The following is a 5247-nucleotide window of genomic DNA, read 5'->3' as shown; positions in this document are numbered from 1 at the left end:
AGTGAAATGCCCTCAGGATTTATCCTGAGATCCTGTACCTCAGATTGTAGAACCTTTGTCAGTGTCAGCCATGTGGATGAGTCACGGGCCAATGCTTGGCCAATGTGCTCTCTCAGCAGATTTTTCATAGTCCTTTTTCTGTTCCAAGATGCTACTAAAGATCTCACATTGCCCCTGGGGGTCATTTCTGCATAGTCTTCTCTATGAAAGTTCTTTGATCTTTCTTCATCCTTCATGACCATGACAGTTTTTAAAATTATTAATACCTTATTTTGTCAAATGTCCTCTGGTTTAGGTGTTTCTGACATTTTGCATAAGTTGAATAAGTACTGTGGTATGTCTTTTGAAAGTCTTTAGTATATAGTAAGAATAAAATTAAAAACTATGTACCAAACCTGATATCATCTGGTCTTGAATTCTCATTCATAAGTCATTTTTATCTAACCACAGTGGATGTTGTAGTTTGAATTTCTCAGAAAATGGACTCCAAATAGAACTTAATATGCAAGGTATTTGCTAGGAAAAGCCTCTAAAAAGGATTAAGGGAGGAAAGGAAAAGGGAGTGGAAACTTAGAGACATCAATATCTAATACTAACTCAGTGATGGTGTTGCCTGATCCTAAAGGATCACTGAGACACGAATGGGTTTTCTGAGCTGTACTCTTTTGAAATGAGATAGCCACGTTGCGTTATGTCTTGATGTGGCTCATTCAGGAAAAGATATGATCTATATGAGCTTAGCAATATGGCTCACTGCTGTTGAGGGAGTTCGCAAAGGTGCTGAGACTAAAAAAAGAACTCTATCAGCACTAGCAGCACATGAGACAAGTTATCCAATGAATGATACTCTAGGTGGTACAGGACAGTGTTTCACTATACTGTACTTCAGTCAGGCTTTTCCCTTTAGAAAATTTCACATACTTGTACTTATCACTGGTATACTTTGCTCTGACTTTTGCAAGGGTGAATCATTCCGATCTTACAGAAATCAGTTTAAATATTTAACATCAAGTAGGTCTTTTCTCTTTCCACTTCTGACTCATGATAACATATCTATTTAATGATTTACTATCTCTCCATGAGGAGGAAGGTTCAATAAATGGAGGAAGTACATAAATTTGATTCATTTGTTTCACCATAACTTAGCATGAGGCCCAGGCCATGGAGGGTGTAGAGCAAGGCCTCAGAAAACTCTAAAAATGAATGAATAACGGTGTGAATGGATGAGTTAAAATATAGTCAAATGGAATTTGTTGAACAGAACTTGAAAGTATGGTAATCACAGATGACCAGAGAATGATCTAGGCTGCATGGTATGGTGCAGTGTCCTCAAACAAAGGATTTATGGTATGGAAAGCACAGTGGCAGACTCAGAAGTCAGGGAAAATCAAACTTGCACTTGAAAATATGTTAGACAATCTAGTCAGCCACAGAAAAATATCACAGAATGGGTGGTTTAAATAGGGAAAATAAATTTTTTCACAATTATGTAGGTCATAAATCCAAGATCAGGGCGCCAAAATGGTTGAGGTTCATCATGGATAGCATTTGACCATGTGCAAACATGAAAGAGAGAGGGAGGAAAGGAGGAAGACTGAGATAGAGACACAGACATGGAAAGAGTTTAGACACATATAGAGAGAAACAGGAGATAGTGCCAAAATATTGTACATCTCTTCTTTAAAAAGTATTAATTTTACCATGAAAATTCCACCTTCATGACTTCATCTAGACACAATTATTTACCAAAGGCCTCATCTCCCAATGCCATTGCACTGAGCATTAGAAATTCAACAGGTGAATTTTGGCAAGAAACAGTTCAGGCCACAGCAAGGTGTAAACACATGTTGTATTATGTTCCTTCATAAGACTAAAGTGTATCAGCTTTTTATTAATTTTACAATAAATTTATATACAAGATTCAGCACACTAGTTCACTCTTTTCTTAAAGCATACAGTTAGTTTTCCAGGAATAGTGTCATCACATATAAAGTTTGAAATACTAAAGACATACTCCTTAGGACAATTTTCACTGATGTAATTATGTATAAACAACATTTCAACTTTTTAGAAAGCAATTTTAACATATTCTCATGTATTAAAATCTTCTTAGGATTTGATTAAAATGTGGATTCCTGGGCTTCATAGATGACATTCCTCATTTGGCCAAACTGGAGTGGAAATCTGCATTTTACACCAGAGTCCCAGGTGATTCTGCTGCAGATAAGTAAGGATTAAACCTGGAAGCACACCTGACTGATTAAGTTAGACAAAGCATAGTCTTTCAACTTCGATTTAATTCCCTCTTGCCTATGTTCATGACATGACAGGACAGGCAAGAGTATTTGCAAATAACAATAATTTAACTTTATTTCCTATTCATGTTCTTTTTATTTTTCCCCTTGTCTAGTTACTCTGGTCAATGTTTCCAGAAAAATAATATATAGGACTGCTGATAGTGGACATCCTTGTCTTTTTCATGATTCTGGATTGAAAGCTTCGAATTTTTGACCACTTAGTATGATATCAGCTGTTGAACTTTCATAAATGGCCTTTATTTTTTTTACAGTTTCAAAACTCATTAATAGGATAGTTTCAATAATTCATACATTGTATATTGTTATCTTCTTAGTGGTCATCCATAGTACAAGATGCAGACAGAATATCCTGTCCAAACACAATTAGTACAAATCTTTCTTCTCATTGAATTAAGTGAAAGTAGCTATATATCTATACTATCTATTCTGCCTACACAGACACAAAATGGTCCTTCCTTTGTATCCCCTTTTTTGTTTAGTCTTGTCAGAGATGGCTATTCCATTGGCATCTAAATATTATAGGTGTGTAAATTTAGCAAAACAATCCAACACAGTCCAGCACTCCACAATAGTAGTGGGTTATCCAAAGAAGTTGTTGACTTGAGCCTTTCACAGCTCAGCATATAAATATGGTTTTACTTATATACCTCATTTTAATAATTTTTTGCTGGATGGTTAAGACCAAGATAAAGCAAGACCTGCATAACAAGAAATATAACTTTTGAATCTGATAAGGTCAGTCAAGTACCCTCAGGATTAATCCTGTAACCCTGTACTGCAGATTGCAGATCTTTTTTCAGTGTCAATCATGTGGATGAGTCACAGCCATGGCTTGACCCATTTGCTCTCCGTGAAATCCTGAGAGAATGTTTTCTTTCCAGATGGCTCCCTTGAAGCACACACTACATCACTGATCACGTTTCTCTGTGGCCCCATAATCTTGATCAGAAAATTTGGTACACAATTGAGTTACATGATATTACACTATAGGTTCTCCTATGTCCTGAGTCTTCACTGACCTTGAAAGGCTATGGTCAAAATGTTGGCTCTCCTTGCAGCCCTTCTATTTCTCCAATTTTGGTCTGTAAACTTAGGTTGTTAACCCTCTAGAAGAGAAACTTATTATTACCCTACAACTTATGCAATTGGGTTTACCTTCACTATCTGTCTGAATATCAAGCATCTTAGGCATAACATTGAACAGGTATTTTCCTTCAAGTATTGATATGTTAAACATTAAGTCCCTACAGAATATGGAGATAAAATTTTTTTAAATGAAAAATATTTAAAGACTATGAATAAACAATTACAAATTTTTACACTGAAATTTAGGAATCTAACCATATACAGCATTATAGCAAGACAGTCCTGTGACATTTTTGCATAAATGGCCTTTATGAGATTGGGAGAAAGATCATTTATTCCAATTTTATGTAGAGTTTTTATCATTAGAGGGACATTACCAAAAGCTTTTTCTACATCTATTGAGATGATCGTTTTTTGTCTGTCTTACTGTTAATATAATGCATTATATTTATTGATTTCCATATGTTAAAATACCTACATCATTGGGACAAAGCTTACTTGTTCATGGTATTTAATCTTCATGATGATTTGTTTCCTTCACTTTGTCATTATCTTATGGAGAATTTTTACATTTATTTTCATTAGGAAGACTGGCCTATAGCTCTCTTTTTTGCTTGGGTTTTTATCTAGTTTTGGAATCAATGTAATACCTGCTTACAGGAATGGTTTTAGAAGCATTACTTTCTTTAAACTTCCTTAAAGAATTTCAGCATTAGTGGCATTAGTTCTTTTTTAAATTTCTTATAGAATTCCACCATGAACTCATCATGACCTGAAATTTTATTTATTAGTAAACCTTAACTTAAATGTTCAATTTCATTGGCTGATATTGGCTTATTTAGAATTTTTAAACCCTCTTTTTAAAGTTTTACCAATTTTGTTTTCTTTTATAATTGAACACAAAAGGTTGAGTGCCAGGAATATCTTGTCTGTCACATGTCTTTATTTTTAGCCTAATTAAGACGTTTTCTTTTTCTGGTCATTCTTACAAACTGTAGGGAAAAATGCAATAGCTATTCCAGTGACTACATAAATTTTTCTATAGAGTAACCCTGCTGAAATTGAACTTTTCGCTCAAAGACACTACTGCCATGAAAGAATTGGAGATGTTATCTTTGGAAAATAATGAGCAATTACAGGGGCCAATTTAAGAAAATATATAAGTATGCAAAGTACCTGATATAGTTAATATAATTAGTAATGTTAAGGCTTGAAGGAAATTCAGAAATCACCTAATTCAAACTTCATTCTTTGACAAGGAATGAGACACAGGTTTGGTGGCCAAAATCCATGCTTATAGTTGCCAGAGAGCAAGAAGTAGAGTTGGGGGTCTAATAACTCAGGTCAAGTATTCGTTATGTTGCAGAATACTCATAATTAAGAAATTGCTATTATGCAAAAGTCCCTGGCAGTAAATCTTTATTAGAATAACTAAAATGTTCCAATTTTGATTTCTAATCTTGTCTAGTTCAATTTCCTTTGAATAAAAGACAAGATTTAGATGGAAAAGGTCACAACCAAGGAAATGGCAAGTTAGAAGTGGCTGCAAATCAAGACCATATCAGAGCACATTTCTGTGGTCCTAAAAATGGTTGATTTCAGCAGTATTTGTTAGGTATTTATGATCTACCTTCCAGTCTTGTAGAGAAAGGTGGGGCAACAGGTTTCAAAGTGTGGAGTTGATAAAATGCTGAAGTATGGCTCTTTTTTTTTTTCATCCCAGTGGTTAATTGCTGTACAAGATGTAGACATGATATCCTATTTACAAACACCATTAGAACAAATCACTCTATTCATTAAGAGAATGTAACTATATATCTATCCTAACCACTTTGAATACACA

The 5247-nt window shown here is 34.6% G+C and overlaps 1 pseudogene; it reads right to left on the bottom strand.

The window, feature by feature from the left end:
* Positions 1 to 5247, bottom strand: part of LOC101587967 — an 8937-nt pseudogene that overhangs the window by 1537 nt on the left and 2153 nt on the right.

This window comes from Octodon degus, unplaced genomic scaffold, assembly GCF_000260255.1.
Source record: "Octodon degus isolate 3935 unplaced genomic scaffold, OctDeg1.0 scaffold00337, whole genome shotgun sequence".
Lineage (NCBI taxonomy): Eukaryota > Metazoa > Chordata > Mammalia > Rodentia > Octodontidae > Octodon > Octodon degus.
The sequence above is the reverse complement of the archived record's forward strand: the minus strand, read 5'-3'. Positions and strand labels throughout refer to the sequence as shown.